The 18,354-nt window shown below is 47.5% G+C and overlaps 1 long non-coding RNA gene across 1 annotated transcript in view; it reads right to left on the bottom strand.

The window, feature by feature from the left end:
* Positions 1-18,354, bottom strand: part of LOC116816649 (uncharacterized) — a 198,522-nt gene that overhangs the window by 98,189 nt on the left and 81,979 nt on the right. The window contains exon 2 of the long non-coding RNA XR_012656467.1: positions 16,121-16,242. This is a non-coding gene — a long non-coding RNA (uncharacterized LOC116816649). The remainder of the gene's footprint in view (positions 1-16,120; positions 16,243-18,354) is intronic.

Below are 18,354 nucleotides of genomic sequence, written 5' to 3'. Positions count from 1 at the left end.
CTGGAGAGATGGCACTGGAGCAATAGGATGCCAGAAAAGGAAAAAAAAACTGGGTGCCCATAGGCCAGGTACAGGGAGGGAGGGTGGTTAGCTGAGGAGAGAATAGATTAACAGGATCTGTTCATAAAAGGAAAATGAGCTACCTCAGTGCTGGCCTCTCCCACAGAAGCAGAGGAAGAATGACCACATTTACCATTCCCCTTCCCTGCTCAGGAAGCATCCAGGTCCCTGATAGATGGTTTGATTTTGAGCATTCACACAGATATTTGGGAGCCCCCTCGCTTCACCACATACTGAGCTTAAGACTGTGTCAGCCCTCACCAAAGGGGAGTTGTTTATTTGACTGTGCTTTATAGGGATGAGTGCTTCTGTTAGGTCACCTGAAAGACTTCTTGCCTCCTTAGACTATCGAAATTCAACCTTTCTAGTCTTGTCTCACAACAAATCATCTTAAAACCTGGATACATCCCGGCTGTCCTATTGTGTACCCTAAGGCAATGATGACATCCTTTTAATGAAAAAGTGCATGAACCTGAAAACATGTCTAAGATCAAGCTTAGCCAATTGCCTTTCACTCGTGCAAGTTCTATAGTGAAGGCTGACACAGGTTTCCCATGCAGTTCCCTGTAGACAAGTGGACTCAGCGCTGGCACGCCCTCTCCTGGTGGGGCAGGGCATAAAAGGTTCTCCTTGTCCAGTAGCACGGGCTGACAGCTACTCTGGCCCTGCAGCAGTCTGCGTCTTCTCACAACTCAGCCCACCAGCCAAGCTGTCACCATGACAAGTCACCTCTTGTTGGGTGTCCCTCACAATCCTAATTATCAACATGTCTTTCACCTGCCCTGGGCTCGTCTATATGCCACTCTTCTGTCAGAGTAGTGGGTTCCCAGGTTCCCCACCCCAGCGTCTCTCAAGCAACTGCAGAACCCCCCAAACAAACCAAACCCAGCTAGAGCAACCTCTACCCATCTGGGCTTGAGTTTTCAGTCCTGCTGGTTTCTCCCCAGCTCTCTGTTTCTGCTGCAGGACACTGACCTTTGGGGCACCACATTTCCTGGTGCCCTACGCAGCTGCGTGCTGCTCCAGCCCCTGACCCACCTCTTCCCCATGGCACCTGCCCCTGCTCTGCCTCTGCCCCGCCTCTTCCCAATCCTGCTCCGCCCCCGCCCCACCTCCTTGAGCTCTGCCACAGGGCCAGGCCTGCACTCACTGGCGGTAGGAGGTGCAGGAACCCTGCCCTAGCTGTGCCGCCATTGAGTCCTGGGGGCGGTTCCTCGTTGCCCCCTAAGCCAGCCCTGTTTCCTCCTCCCCGCCCTACGGAGGTGTGGGGCTACGTAGGGCCTCAGAATAGCTAGAGACAGCCCTGCCTGGTCCCTTTCCCAGAGTCTACCACCAGTGTCACCTCCTTTCCTACAGCTTCCCTGGGGGTCCTTTTCCAGAGAAAGGGAAATCTGACCCTCTCCCTCCTAGGTCTTTTTCTGCTCTGTAATTCCTACTATCTTACCTACTGTACATCCTGATTTTACTTTCCTTTCCCTGGGAGGTTCTATGAATTCAACAACCTTCCTTACTAATTCCACCTTCAAATAAGATGTTACATTTTCTTATTTACACAGACTAGTGCCTGGTCAGCATTAACAGTGCGTAAAAATGACACCAACTCCTCACACCCTGTTTGTTGTGATACAATCCAATCAAGGTCAAAGAATTGAGCTTGTTCACTTAACTGCTGAGCCATATAGCATGTGTGTCTAGTCAAGTTACTTAAGGCATAATTCTATATCTAGTAGTTCACTAATTTTTTTTGCCAAAATGGAAATCATTTATGCTTATCCTCAACTAAATAACTCAGGTCATAAAAGGTAATACCATGGGTAGTAGAATGTAAACAAACACATTCTACCTCAATAAACATGCTAATTTCCAGCTACAATATTCACAAGTAAAATATCCATCACACAGACCCTATTTGGCAAAGGCAGCAGCCCTCATCAGTCAATGAAGTAGGCTCCTGCCAGTTCACCGCAGGAGGCAAATAGTACAACTTAACTCACTTGATGATGCCCTCGGGGGGGAAAACATGAGCTTCATCAATGAGTCTGGAAATGTGATAAAAGGATAATCTGGCACAAATGAGTCTCTCTCATCATTACCTGCACAAACAGAAAAAGGCCGAGATTATTCGAACATTGTAGTCACATTTAATATGAATTAAACCGCAGAAAAACTAGGCTCAGGCCACATTAGCCGGCTGACTTCAGCCCACAAAATGCCAGGGAATTCACAGATGAGGCTGGTGCATTGCCCTTAATCCATCCCTTTCTCCTAGTTATTGCAGCACTTGGGGTGTGTACCAGGGCAGAACTGTTCTCGGCCCCCCTGAACGTCTAGACACAATGGTGAGGTTGAAGCAGAGCACCACTATGAACACAGTGAATCTGGAGAGTCACATGTCTGTATGGCCACATTCAGATCTGATGCACTGGCAACGCAGTCACTTCATCTATTTACACCAGGTCTGAATTTGGCTCTTAACATCTCAGTGCAGATTTGTTGTTCCATTAAAATCAAAGAATGAACAAACCATCCACCAAAACAGCAACTGCAACAAATGGGAATATACCAAAGGCAGCATGCTAAGAGACCCATAGAGCTTTAGAATAAAAAGTTATACCAAAATGGCCTTTTATACTAACATTTGTATTATCAGGGCTATATTTTCATCCCACTCACCACTTGTGCACATGCAAAATTGTCCCTGCATTTTGCAGATTAAAACACCTACTAAGAATTCCAAGAGCACATGTGCACGCCTTTTCAATAATCTAACACCTCCATGAGAACAAACGTGGGACCCGTAAAATGCATTGGCCCAAAGTTTGTGCATGAAAAATCTCACTTGTGCACAAAGTGGACACAGAAATCCAGCCCGTAATTATAAATTCAAAGCATGCACCCGTGTATGAATATGAACAATAGTGTGCGTTGTTCTATTTTGTCTCATGAAAGCCAAATTTGTGCCCCAGAAGCAGCTGCAGAATGGAGCCTAAACAAGCTATGTAGCCCACTGGGCTCTGAAGCTGTCGATGGACTCTTAAGGGATCTTCAATGGAAAAGAGCCATCTAACAGATGGGGAAACAGCCACCTGATGCCCGCCCTTCCTGCCTAGATCAGTTGCCATAGATTGACCATATGCACATTGTGTTCTTGATGCCCCAGAGCAGGGAGGGCAGGTTCCTTCCTGGCTCACAGATGGCTGGAGAGAGACTGAAGGAGGAATACAGCACAAATACTTCTTGGGCTTGACAGCTGAGAAATTTAGCTCAGCCAGGGAGCAGAGGTATGGGCTAGATGAGCTGAAAAAACCCATTCCCATTGCAACTGGAGATCAGATGAGAGTTCAACATGAAATATAAGCAGGGTGTGGACCTAGTCCTTCTCTCTCTCGGGAGGATGATGTGGGTGCTACTGTCACCATAGGACCCAGCAAGGAGATGATTTAGCTGGCCCCATATGAAAACGAATCAGGTGACGCTGTACAAAGGGCTGCTCAGCATAAGCGTGCCCGGGAGCTCACCACCTGCCTGTGGAGTGGCAATGGTTCCCTCTATCCCAGACTGTACGGGGTCCAACTCTTTGGTGTGAGACAGGTTTATACAGCTGACGGATACTCATCCACCATGGGTCAACTCCTTTAATGAACATTCTTCACACAGCACTGAAGCTGCCACTGCAGGAGTATGTCTGGAAAACGGTATGATATTTGCATGGCATGGGGTCCCATGGCCAGAGGAACAGTTAACTTTGTGGAAGAGATGCTTTAAACAGCTCCTCAAATCCCAGTCTCGGCCATTTAACTTCTTCCCTGAAAGTGAGTGCCATGTCACTTCAGATCCTGCCCAGCCCTTCAGGGGATTTCCTGCTTTCAACACAGATTCCACCGAGCTACAACACACTTCTTTCCCGAGGGCAGGGAGACCTAACTAACATGAGGTCATAGTCCTGCTCTTGCTGAAGCCAACGGAAATTTTGCCATTGACTTCAATGGGAGCAAGCTTGGGCCCAGGGACTTCACCCCAAGAGCGAATTGGTTACATTTCATTATAAAAACCAAGCCCATTTTAAAGCTAGGGAACAATAGAAACGCATCCAATTATTTGTACTCATCACCTTGATTGATCGGTCTTTCAGCCCTTGTACAGATTGCGCTGATCACAAGTCTTCCATTCTTCTCGTATCCTGGCCTTCCTTCTCCATGTGTGGCCATGTCTTTTGACAATAAAATCTTCCCATCTCTTTGGAACTTGGCTGAGTGGTCGTTTCAGTTCCTGTGGGTACCACTCAGCGACAGCTGCAATCCATTGATTGTCAGTGAGCCTCGCCATAGGCCCGACCCATTGCATTTTACTCTGCTGCTCTCAATGATGACATCCTGCACTCCACTTTGCTGTCTGATCACTTCATGGGGGACCTAGTCGTGGATTAAAATTCTCCAAATTCTTCTTTCCATCACCCTTTACGTGTCAGACAGTTGCTGGTCCTCTGTCTTCGTCATCGCCCATGTTTCACTGCAGTACAACACTGCTGGCAGTACTGTTGAGCTGAAGAGGCTAGTGCATGTTGCCTTGTTGATTTTTCCTTGGAGGACATCTTTAATAGAATTGAATGCGCACCAACCTGCTTTTTTTCTTCACCAGAGTTCATAAGAACGGCTGTACCGGGTCAGACCAAAGGTCCATCTAGCCCAGTATCTGTCTACTGACAGTGGCCAATGCCAGGTGCCCCAGAGGGAGTGAAGCTAACAGGCAATGATCAAGTGATCTCTCTCCTGCCATCCATTCTCCATTCCTCTGAATGAACAGAGGCTAGGGACACCATTCTTTATCCTTCCTGGCTAATAGCCATTTATGGACTTACCACCATGATTTATCCAATTCCCTTTAAACATTGTTATAGTCCCAGCCTCACAACCTCCTCAGGTAAGGAGTTCCACCAAGTTGACTTGTGCGCTATGTGAAGAGAACTTCCTTTTATTTGTTTTAAACCTGCTACTATTAATTTCATTTGGTGACCCCTAGTTCTTGTATTATTGGGAATAAGTAAATAACTTTTCCTTATCCACTTTCTCCACATCACTTCATGATATATACCTCTATCATATCCCCCTTAGTCTCCTCTTTTTCAAGCTGAAGTAGGGCCTTAGTCTCTTTAATCTTTCCTCGTATGGGACCATCTCCAAACCCCTAATCATTTTAGTTGGCCCTTCTCTGACCTTTTCTATTGCTAGGACTATCTTTTTTGAGATGAGGGACCACATTCTGTCACAGTATCGAGATGTGGGCGTACCATGGATTTAATATAAGGGCAATAATTTAATCTCAGTCTATTCTCTACCCCGTTTTAGATGCCTAACATCCTGTTGCTTTTTTTGACGCTCTGCACATTGCGTGGACATCTCCGAGAACTATCCACGATTGACGCCAAGATCTTTTTCCTGATCATTGTTAGCTAAATTAGCCCCCATCATAATTGTATGCTATAGTTGGGATTATTTTCCAATGCATTACTTTATATTCCACATTAAAATTTTTCATTTTGCCATTTTGTTGCCCAATCACTTAAGTTTTTGTGAGATCTTTTTGAAGTTTCACCATCTGCTTTGGTCCTTAACTAATCCTTGAGTGTTTTAAGTATCATCTGCAAACTTTTGCCACCTCACTGTTTACGCCCTTTTTCCAGATCATTTATGATAAATTGAATAGGATTGGTCCTAGACTTGACCCTTGGGAACATCAATAGTTACCCCTCTCCATTCTGAGAATTTACCATTAATTTCCTACCTTTTGTACCTGTCTTATTAGCCAGTTCTCAGTCCAAGAAAGGACTTCCCTTTTATCCATGACAGCTAATTTACGTAGAGCCTTTTGGTGTGAGGACTTGTCAACAGGCTTTCTGGGAAAAATCTAGTACCACTATGTCCACTGGATCCCCCTTGTCCATATTTGTTGACCCCTTCAAAAGAAACTCTAATAAGATTAGTAAGACACGTTCCCTTTACAGAAAACCATGTTTGACTATTGCTCACAAGCATAGGTGGCAGGTTTGTATAATTTTTTGGTGGTGCCACAAAATGGTTGATGCCTCCCCCCCACTCCCCCCTGTAAGCCTGTACATATATTTATTAAATAGTGTAAACGTGGACTGGAGCCGTAAGCATTTAAATTTCTCTTTATTGCACAATATCACTATCAGAAAAAATCATTGTTGATTATTATTGGTCTACAAATCAAGATTTTGTTGCTGGGATAAATGAATCTACAATTGCGTCGCGCCACAAGATTACAAGCGTCAATTAAAAGTTGAAAGTTCAGAACAGCACTTGCTGCTTCAATTACGTATTATATTTGTGTGAATATTTTAATGTCTTTCTCTGAATATTGTGTGGGTGCCCAGCATTCCCCTGCAGATGCCAACTGAAGTGTTGGGACAAAGAGACCAGGTGGTCTCCTTGTCTGGAAGAGACAAAGGCCAGAGGAGGGAGTGTCAGTTTGGAGCTTGGCAGGAGAAATTGGGGAGATGCCCAGAACTTGGTCTGGGCTCCCAATTCCCCAAGTGACCTGATTGAGGGGTCCTGTTTTTCTGTACTACAAGCTCTGTTCTAGACTGTGATCCTCGTTGTGTAATAAACCTTCTGTTTTACCGGCTGGCTGAGAGTCACGCTGACTGCAGGTTGGGAGACGTCTGGCGCCCCAGGACCCCGCTGGGAGGACTCACTGTGGAAAGCGGCACGTGTGGAAGGCATGGCCGAATCCTCTGAGGTCATAGACCAGGAAGGTGTAAGCTTCTTGCCCTGGAGACAGTATGCTCAGAGAAGGGAGGCTCCCCAAAAGTCTGACTGGTTTTGAAGGAGTTTTTCCAGGAGCATCTCCTTCAACCATGCGCTCTTGGATCTGCAAAGGCACTAACACTCCCTCTCTGGTCTTTGTCTCTTTCCAGGCATTAGGATGGCCACATGATCTCTTGTTCTCCAACACCTTCAGTGGCACCTGAGGAGAGTGGCCAGGCACCAAGATGCCCAAGAGACTGGGTTTCGCCTATTCTCTGTGCGGACGCATCACACTGGGCCCCTTCTAGGGCTCTACAACATCACCCCCTTATCCCCACCATTAGTTGTTAAGAATGCATAGAGGAAACTGAGGCATCCAACGTATTCAGAGAAAAACATTAAACATTCCCACTTCATAACACCGTTATACCAACTAGTTATATACTTAAAGGTGGTGTAAAATATTAAAATATTGTGCTAACACGATACTTATTAGAGGGAACAAGTGGAGGGAACCTCGGAAGCAGTGACACGAGATGTCAAGTTCAGGATCCTGAACAAGAAGAGAAGAGCAACAGAATATGGACCCTGACTTCAGAAAAAGCAGACTTTGACTCCCTCAGGGAACTTGATGGGCAGGAGCCTGAGAGAACACATGAGGGGGAAGAGTCCAGGAGAGCTGCGTCATTTTACGAACTATGATCAATCTCTACTGAGAATGGGGCAACAAGAAAAACACATTCACGATGTGTAAGAAAATAGTAAATATGGTTAGGCGACCAGCTTGGCTTTAACGTGGAAATCTTGCTGATCTTAACACAAAAAAGAAGCTTACAAGAGTGGAAGATTGGACAATGCAGGAGGAATATAAATTGCTCAGGCATGAGGAGGAATGTGAAATCAGGGCAAATCACACTTGGAGTTTTGCCAGCTAGGCAAGAGATGTTAAGAGTACAAGAGGGTAGTTTGTTTATAACAATACATCAGTGACTGTGGCTCTTTATGTGAGCACGCCCTACCAGAAAGGCGACAGTTGTTACTGCACCAGTGGTGCCAACGAGTCCTGGCCCGTTACTCCGGAAGTGCAGGAGGGCTTAAGTGCAACTAGTGACAGGAAAGATGTGGAAAAGCTAATTGTACTCAATTGATTTTTTTTGCCTCTGTCTTCACAAAAAAAGGTCGAGCTTCCCATGACTGCTGACGGGTCAGCACAGTGATGGGAGAATTGACCAGCCCTCTGTGAGAAAGAAGTCGGTCAGGACTATTTTTAGAATCATAGCTGGGAGCGAACGAGCATAAATCTTGGCGCGCGAGATGGTGCGTGTGCGCGGGTGCTTAAGGGTTGTGCGATGCTGAATTGGCAGAGCACCATCTGCACCATTATCTTTTGTACGAGAGGGTACGGTGAAGTGAAAGGTACGAGAGGGATAAAGCGGTAAAAGCCTATCTTAAAAAAAAGGAAGGAGGAGACCTGAGGGGAACTACAGGCCTCATCGTCGAGCCCACACCTCGTCCCTTGAAAAATCATGGAGCAGGTCCTCAAGGAATTCATTCTGAAGCACTTGTAGAGGAAGAGAAAATGATCAGAACATCAGCATGGATCACCAGGGCAGGTGCATGCCCCTGAGATAACTTAATGACCTTAGTTCAAGGAGACAAGCTGGCTCATGGATGAGGGGAAAGCAGTTTGGATTGTCTTTCTTGACTTTTAGCCAAGCTTTTTGATACGGTTGCTCGCCACAGCTCATTCTTGGACTGGCAAGAAAGAAGTATGGGCTGGATGATGGCTATAAAGGTGATAGAAAGCTGGCTAGATTCATCGGACTAAAACGGGCATGAATCACAGCTTCATTCTAGTGCAGTGGTTAAGCCAAGTTCTCCAGGTCCCGGGCATGGCCGGTTTGTTCAATCTTCATTAATGATGCTGGGGCAGGATGGCGTGATGGATGCACCCTCAGCAAGTTGCAGATGACACTAAACTGGGAGGAGTGGTAGATAAACGCTGGAGGGTAGGGATAGGATACGAGGGACCTAGACAATATAGGATTTGGCAAAAAGAACTTGATGAGGTTCAACAGGACAAATGCAGATGAGTGCCTGCACTTAGGATGGAAGATCCACATCACTGTTACGACTAGGACCGAGTATGGCCAGGAAGCAGTTCTGCAAAAAAGACCTAGGGTGTACAGTGGACGAGGAAGCTGGATATGAGTCAACACGGTGTGCCCGTGCCAAGAATACTTACAGCTTTTGGGCTGTTAAAGTAGGGGCATTGCCAGCAGATCGAGCGACGTGTCATTTCCCTCTATTCGACTTTGATGAGGCCTCATTCTGAGTATGTGTCCATTTTTGGGCCTCAATTACAGAGGATGGCGAAAATTGTAAAGAGTCCAGCGGAGGGCAACAAAAATGTTTAGGGGGCTGGAGCACATGACTTATGAGGGAGAGGCTGAGGGAACTGGATTGTTTTAGTCTGCAGAAGAGAAAAATGAGGGGGATTTGATGCTGCTTTCACACCTGAAAGGGGGTTTCCAAAGAGGATGGATCTAGACTTGTTTCAGTGTGGTAGCCAGAGACAGAACAAAGGTAATGGTCTTAAGTTGCAGTGGGGGAGGTTTAGGTGGATATTAGGAAAAACTTTCACTAGGAGGGTTGGTTGAAGCCACTGGAATGGTTATTAGGGAGGGATGGATCTCCTCCTAGAGGTTTTTAGGTTCAGCTTGAAAAAACCTGGCTGGGTATGATTTAGTTGGGAATTGGTTCCTTGCTTTGAAGCAGGGGGTTGGACTAGATGACCTCCTGAGGCCCCTTCCAACCCTGATATTCTATGATACTCTAAACTGACCACCAAATTTAAGTTGTGTGTTTTTCCCCTCAGGTGAGGACTCTGGGGTGGGCCTGGGGATGAGGAGTTCACAGTGCAGGAGGGTGCTCAGGGCTGGGGCTCAGGGTTGGGGTGCTGGCGGCACAGGCTCTGGGGTGGGGCTGGGCTGGGGATAAGGAACTTGGGATGCAGACAGGCTGCCCCAGGACTAGGGCCAGAGAGGACTCCCCCTCACCCCTCCACTGGCAGCAGCAAGCTCCAGGGGAAGGACCCCTCCTCTCCCCCTCCCCCCCCCGGTCACTGCAAGTGCTCCTAGGGCTTGTTTCAGGTCCAGAAAGCCCACTCGCCTCCCCTATGGTGGGTACCGGTGGGGGGGCTGCCATCACATGTGGCCTCCCCTACTGCTGACCCTCACCATAGCCTCACTGGCAATGGGGTTGCCCCTTGCCCAGCGTAGTGCAGGAGTGGTGACTGCAGGGTGGTGGTTGGGGGGGGTGCAGGGTGTCACAAAATTCACCCAAGCCCCAGCTGCTCAGGTCTAGGAAGCTCTCCTCCCCAGTGGTGTAGCCAGGTTCTAACATCAGGGGGAGCGAACACACAAAAAAAGGTGCCACCCAACATATCCAATTACTAATCAGGTAGTAGGGTTTACAATGCTATAACAAGAGATTATGCTATTACCATTATCCAGTCAGCTTGCACACTACTATTTTGAATTAGTGATAATTCACAGAGAGAGAAAGAAGAAAGCTGAATTTAGAGAACAATTATTAACCAGATTCCTGGTTATCCACCAGCCACTGCTCCAGTCCATAGCACTAAGCACCATAAACCCAGTAGAATCTGGCCAAGAGACTATTCACTTCAAACTGGCATCTGCTACACTCCCCCCACCCCCAGTCACCACTATTCAGGAGATAGCTAAGTGCAAAGGTGGCATTGCTGAAGCATTTAGCAGGCAACTGAAAACTCGTATACAGCACAGTGCAGTCCCTGAGAACACGGCTGAATTCTGAGCACTGGGGCTGCAGCTATTCAGCAGTGAGACTGAGGAGCCATAACTGGCACCTTAAAGCACCTTTACCCCCCCTCCTTCACACGCTGCACTAAGCTCAGTTTCACAGCCCCAGCACAACACTGAGGGGGAGGGGGAAGAAGTACAGTGGGGGGGGCAATAACCCAAAGTCGCTCCTTTGCCTTCTGGTTCTGCTGCTCCCTCACCCCCCTCCGCTGAAGAGAGATCACAAGAAAAAAAATCCCCCCTCCCCTTTTCCTTCCTTCCCCACGGGCACCAGCTGGGCTTCAGAGCCCCTCTCCCTGCCGCGTGGCCGCCTTGCTCTGCACGGGGCTGCCTGGGACCAACCCGGCTGCTGCTCCCCAGCCCCCCGCCGCACTGGGGGGCTGCACTGCTGCTCTTTCCCCTCCCGGCAGGGTCCACCCCGGCTCAGGGAGCCGGGCAGCTGCAGGCAGGCATCTCCTCTCCCACCCCCACCCGGGGAGCGCGGCAACCAGCCGAGGCTGCCTGCAGCCCCGGAGCCAACAAGCAGGAGCCACTTGGCCGCCATACACAAAACCCGGTTCCGGAGTCCGAGTCCGGAGCCCAGTGCTGGCTGCCCGGAAAGAGGTCGATTTTGGAAATGTGCACTAGGCTACTGGGTGGGAGGGGGGATGCTCCAGGGCAGGGAGTAGTGGTGGCGGCGGCAGCAGCCAGTGCCCACTCCAGGCAGGGCCAGGGGAGACATCCAGCTCCAGATATTGGTGGAGCACAGCCCCTAGCCCTGAATATTCCTGGAGCTGGGGCACCTGGAGCCCATATAACCTGCCACCTATGCTCAACAGTTTATGTTTTTCTATGTGTCTGACAATTTTATTCTTAACTATTGTTTCGACTAATTTGCCCGGTACTGATGTTAGACTTACCGGTCTGTAATTGCCGGGATCACCTCTAGAGCCCTTTTTAAATATTGGCGTTACATTAGCTAACTTCCAGTCATTGGGTACCGAAGCCGATTTAAAGGACAGGTTACAAACCTTAGTTAATAGTTCCGCAACTTCACATTTGAGTTCTTTCAGAACTCTTGGGTGAATGCCATCTGGTCCCGGTGACTTGTTAATGGTGAGTTTATCAATTAATTCCAAAACCTCCTCTAGTGACACTTCAATCTGTGACAGTTCCTCAGATTTCTCACCTACAAAAGCCAGTTCAGGTTTGGGAATCTTCCTAACATCCTCAGCCTTCCTGATCGTGGAGCATGTTAATTTCTTGGTCCAAATAGACACCTTGCTCAACTTCTTCTATTTGTTCTCTGTAACCAACAGAAATGGACAGATTCTTTTTCCCTGGTCTGAGACCTTGCACAGCAAAATTAAGCCTTAAGCTGTTTTTCTGCTTGAAGTCTATACTGGGAATGCGGCCCCTCAATTTCAGAGGCCCAAGTCAATTACTATAATATAACCTCAACTCTTCTTTTTCTCACCAAGAAGATATGGAGGTTGATTCCAATAGCAGGGTTTGGGGATGAAGGCTGCCAGCTCGTGACCCCCCATGTAATAACCAGGTGTCACGACTCCCAGTTTGAGATCCCCTGCGATAGAGGAACTCTCTTGTGCAGTCTCCCAAAGTTAGGTCAAGAAGTAGTTGAAAGCCTGTATGACAAAACAGAAGGATATTGAACCCCCGGACGTATTCTCCACTATTTTCAATCCTTTTGCTGGATCTCTAATTTCCTCTCACTGAATCAACAGTCTAGCTCCCACTTATTTCCACTATGTGGGTTTGGGCCATAGAGAGCATCCTTCTGAGTCCATTTTCACATTGGCACTGGTGCCCTTTGCCATACTGGAGAGGCACAAACACTTTGTAGAGGCAAAAGACTTCTGTTTGCTGAAGCCCTGCAGTATTGCATGCTGCCATTTGTTGCAGGGAGGTTTAAAAGAGAGTTTCCAAGCCACCAGTGAACACATCTGATTCCCAGCCAGGTGCTTTGGTAAAATGCCTACATGGCTAGCCAAATAAGACTAGTATTTTAGAGAAAGCTGTATCTTCCGTTCCAATTTTCAAGTGAAAACACTGAGCATGCAGGAAGAACTTCCGGTGCATTTTGGTTTAAATACAATGGGCTGTCAGCTATTGTGATCCCTCTAGAGACATTAGGCATCATCACTCTTCAACAAAGCGCTTTACTCAGAGGCAGTATAATCTAGAGCAACAGAGTGGGAATCAGGAGAACTCATGGATTCTTTCCCTTGCTTTTGCTCTGATTTGCAGAATCAGTCCTGTAATGCTTCTGTCTCTCAGTTTACCCAAGTGTAACAATGCCAGTCTCACATGAGAGCTATGAGAATTAAATTTAAAACAGTTTGACTGATTTTAAAGCACTGCTACAAAACTACACACATACCATAATACAAAAGCACCAAACTCTTTGCAAAACCAAAAAGGACTGCAGCTCTACTTTCTAGTACCGCCCAGATGATCCCATGTACAGTAATTCTCATTCACATTCATAATTGTCACTCATGAGATACTCGTATACATCAGCTTCTGTGATGGGCATGGACCAATCTTTTAACAATGGAAGACGACAGATTTCCATCTTCTTAGTGTCAGTATTTTGTGTTTTTTTTTTTCAAACCAGACAATTGCAATAGATTTCTTGAAAATAAATATATTGCATACGTTCCCTATATTGACAGAGAAATAATGTAGGTGGATTAAGAAGCATTTGAAACCATTGCAGAAAAGGCACTTTTAGAAGTGCAATTCTTAAATTATTGTGACTATATATTGATCTGATGGATCCTTCTGCTGCTACCTATTATACAGAGATGTTGATAACAGATTTGTCATGTAACATCACAATGTGAAGTGTGATTGAAGCTGTCGACAGTCCAGAGCATTGTTGGAGGAACGCTGAGATTTGTTTGCTTTCTAAGGTCAACTGCAGCACGATTTCAGATATTTTCCAAAAACACCAGCTAAGCCGGATATTTGCCAGCATCAAGTACCTGCAAATGACAAATGCTTATATACACAGAGGGGGGGTCCCCAAAATGCACGGTGCAACCATGCAAAGAAGTGAAACTAATAAGTCAGACACTGTTTCCTTTGTTCTTGCTTCTGAACTTTGTTTGGATTTAGTCTGGATCCTCCATCCGTACAACTTCACTAAGTGAACTGAACTATGGAAGCACTTTTCTATTTTTATACCCGTTAGTCTGTGGATACTGGTGGACGTGTATTTAACACATTCACCTCTGGCCAAAGAGTTCAAAATACAGCAGAACTTGGAAACACCACCAACTCCAGAACAGTGCAAGTGGCTGTTTTATATAGAGTTTGCTGTGAGACAAAACGTGGTCTGTGGAGTACATCTCAGTGGCCATGCAGCACTTTCCAAATGCAGCATCTCCTAGATTCTTGCCAGACAATATCTTACAGTTGGAGGACATCTTTCCTGATATCATATACCTTACACAAATACTACACAGGTGCAGCAAGCATGCCTTACACATATTTTGCCATCCTGCAAACACAGCAGTTTGTCTAATGCCCACATACTACTGTCTTAATTGCTCAGTACACTAAAGGCTACAACACGTGAAGAATTCTGCAGTCCTTAGAAATGAGAGACTCAGATGCAGACAAGTTAATACAGTATATCTACTGCTTTTCAGAGTTATTTAACCCTTGAAATTTAAGAAACCCTTATTAGAGCTAATGATGGTTTGAGGACATCGGAGGTAGATCCTCAAGATGATCTGATTGTTTTAGTGCCATTGAAGCCAATGAAGATTTAACAATTTACACCACCTGAGGATCTATCCTGTGGCATCCTTCAGATGAACACTGAGGGAGGCTGACTTAGAAGCAGTATTGTGCATTAGTACAAGAATTGAAACCCCTAGAATATACAAAGCATAGGCCCAAATTTTTAAAGGTACTTAGTAGGTGTTGCTACGCTCAGTGTTGCAATGACTGATTTAGGAGACTTGGTCTCCTATTTCAATCCCTATTTCAATAGGGATTAGGCACTTAAGAGCCTAAATCTCATTGAAAAAGTGCCTAAATCCCTTTTGAAAATTAGACAATTAGGTGTTTTAATGCTAAGCACAGCAATGCCTAAAGACCTTTTAAAATCTGGGCCTTAGTTGCTAAGGAGTTAACTGTGATTTTAAAATATGGACATTCATGCTGCTAGGAAAAAAAAGAAGGCTAATAAAATAAAGGCACAGAAATCTAAGTTGCAAGTCTTGGCTGAGACAGGAGGGTTCTGTGCCAAAGAGTGACACATTTAAGCTTGTGTATAATTTTAATCTACATGTTTAAAATACTTTTCTCTGTTTCGTAATTTGAAGGTTTGCAGGAGGGGGCGAAATTGTCATTATTGAAAACATATATTTCTAATCTCCACAAGCACGGTCCATAAAGTTTGCTGGCTAAAAGTGATGTGTTGAATAGTAGGAGTTGGAAAACATGACTCATAAGAGCGATGGAGGTATAGCATTTGGAAGGATAAAATGAAAGCCTAACATTGCTCTCCAGAGAAGAGGCTGAGTCTTTGAAAAAAGCCCAGCAGCTGGGTATTTAGAGAATATGGACAGCCAATATGAGCCCAGGCATAGGATGTTATAGGCACAGAGCTGGACCCTAGGCAATGCATTCAGTCAACCAAACTAAAATGCCTCCCAAAGAAGCAGCTAATATTAACTAATGTTTATCCTACCTGTTATCACTTCGTTCTTCAGGGAAAGTTCAGGGTCAAATATGTTTCTGCCAGGATTTGTAACATCACAACCAACTTCAAGAAAACCTGCAGATGTGCTGGAGATTTTTTTTTTTTTTTGACTACTGTTTATGGGTGAAATGACCTTCATTATATTCCACTGCTTCAGAAATCAGCCATCCCCCCACTCATTCAACATGAAACCCCAGTGAATTTGGTCACACAGAGCTGGGAACCTGACTGAGGGTGAATGGAAGCGGAGGGAGGGAGGGACCCACTAGAGGGCTGCTTACCTCAGTGCAGAGCTAATTCAACATTGCGTGAGGCTGGGGGGTCAGCAGCACAGCACCAGCTTGCCTGCTGCGCTTCCCATTGCCACAGCACAGATACATCTGGGGCAGCGGTGCACAGGCCCTGCTCAGGCTCCACTCTCCTGCCGCATGCCCACTTTGGGATCATGCAGGCAACGGGGAGCAGATGCTGAGCATGGAGCCCATTTATCTACACCACAAGACTGCTGCCTGAGCACCTGAGAAGCACATGTGAATGTCAACCCTCCCACAGGGAAGTATTACCTCTCATCAAACCTAAAGTATACCCCTTCAGTGGAAGCTTTCCCCAGCCTGGGTGAAACTGATAATCCATAGCTAACATCAGATCACTCAGCTGAAGAAACATGGACTAAAAAATTATCTTAAAATGAGGAAAGTAGGTGAAGGGAACATGGCCATAAAGAAAGGTACCTCTCTCTTCCTGGAGCAGGTGGGCAACATTGCATCAGATTTCCTTTGTAGTCGTCTTCTTTGGACTAGCTCCTGCCCTCAGTTTCACCTCTGCAGGCCCATGGAAGCACACATCCTAAATCCTGCAGGAAGTCAGAATGTGGCTCTTTAAAATCTACAGAATAGGCAGCCCAGTAGCAGCTTCACCTCACCAGAAATTCCTCTCTTTTCTTACTTTACATTTTTTACTGGTAATTTTTAATTCCTGTCATAGCCTTAGTATTGTAGAGACCCCCGTGTCCACAGGGACCAGCCATAGTTTACAAACAGCTAGATTTTAGGAACTGAAATAAGAAGCCTCATTATCACAAGGGCTGAGTGGCTAGAACTCCCAGACAGCTGGAAGTGTGGTGAGAGTGGGGCTGGGTGGTGACAAAAACCAGCTGGGTTCCTTCCACGTCCCCCCAACCCAAACTCCCAGGAAGCTGCATTCAGGGCCATGACTGGGAGTGCCGCTATAGCGAAAGGCTCTGGGGTGGAACCCTGGCTTCCACTATGGGAGCCAAACAAACACCCTTTCCAGGGAAGAATTCATAGGAACCACTGTGAGTTGAAAGCCACAGTTGCAGCGAGCCCTTGAGACAGTTCACACATAACAACGTAGGGAAGGAATGGACAGAGATGCAAGAACAGGCCATTGAAAGGACAAAGCAATTGTTTGAAAAAGAGCAGTTGATGCATCCTTATATTGTGATGCCCCTTCCCCTCTGTTCACCACTACTTAGGTCTCCTCACCTGTCCCCTGAGATCCTCTCCCAGCCGCCTCCTCCCAGACCCAGGGACCCACTCCCCATCTGCTCCCATCATCCCTGCCTCATTCTCCTCCTCCCAGACCTAGGGGCCCACTCCCCATCCGCCCCCTTTATCCCTACCTCATCCTCCTCCCAGACCCAGCGACCCACTCCCCAACTGCCCCCATCATCCCTGCCTCATCCTCCTCATCCTAGACCCAGGGACCCACTCCCCATCCGCCCCCATCATCCCTGCCTCATTCTCCTCCTCCCAGACCCAGGGGCCCACTCCCCATCCGCCCCCATCATCCCTACCTCATCCTCCTCCCCCAGCATCCAGCAGCCTACTCTCCATCTGTCCCCTTCATCCCTGCCTCATCCTCCTTGCCCCAGACCGAGGGACCCTCTCCCCATCTGCCCCCTTCATCCCTGCCTCCTCCCGGACCCACTCCTCATCTGCCCCCTTCATCCCTACCTCATTCTCCTCCTCCGGGATCCAGGGGCCCACTCCCCATCCACCCCCTTCATTCCTGCCTCATCCTCCCCCTAGACACAGGGACCCACTCCCCATATGGCCCATTCATCCCTACCTCAGCCTCCTCCCCCGGACCCAGGGACCCACTCTCCATCTGCCCCGTGAGCCTCCTCCATCCTTCTTATCTTCCACACCCCTGGGACTGGGAATCGTTCCCCTTCTACCACCCCCTGTAACGCTCCCCCAGTCTCCTCATCCTCCATCACTGTTCCCCTTGCACACCTCTTCCTATGACACCTCAGCCTCCAACCCACAGGGCTGAGGACCCCCCTGCACCCTTTCCTCTGAAGCCACTCAACTCAAATGGGACCCAGGCACCCCTTGCTCTGTACCTCCAGCCCACCCACCCACACTTGGCCCCAGCATCCTCTGCCCCGCATTTCAAGGTGAGCTCGCTGTTGCAGTGAGTCCAGGGTGGCTGCTGGGGCAGAGCCCATGAGGACTAGGTGTCGAGTGGGAAATACGGGCCAGGTGCCAACACAGAGCTGGGTGGGTCACTGTCTTTGTGGCTGAAGTCCTGGAAGAGCCACCAGGAGCCCTCCAAGCCACAGCAGTGGCCATCTGTCTCACGCTGGGGCGGGGAGTAGCTGGGGAGAGTGGGGGAGTGTTTCCCTCGCAGCCTGGGCAAGGGCTGGTTTGTGCTGCTCGTGTCATAAATGGATAGGTAAGGTAAGGGTTAAGTTTCTTTTACCTGAAAAGGGTAACCGAACACCTGACCAGAGGACCAATCAGAGAACTGGATTGTTTAAAGATGAGACAGATGGTATTCGCCCTGCTTAGCATCGCAAGGATGGGAATCTGGCCCACCAGTACAGAGAATGAGTAGGATAGTAGTTGGGTTGTAGGGGGGGCAGGGGGGGGGGGGGGGGGGGGGGGGGGGGTGGGGGGGGGGGGGGGGTTGGACACCAGAGGAGAGGAAAGGGGTGAGT

This window comes from Chelonoidis abingdonii, chromosome 9 (genome assembly GCF_003597395.2).
Source record: "Chelonoidis abingdonii isolate Lonesome George chromosome 9, CheloAbing_2.0, whole genome shotgun sequence".
In the NCBI taxonomy this organism is placed as follows: domain Eukaryota; kingdom Metazoa; phylum Chordata; order Testudines; family Testudinidae; genus Chelonoidis; species Chelonoidis abingdonii.
Note: the sequence above shows the minus strand (reverse complement) of the source record. Positions and strands in the feature narration are given on the sequence as shown.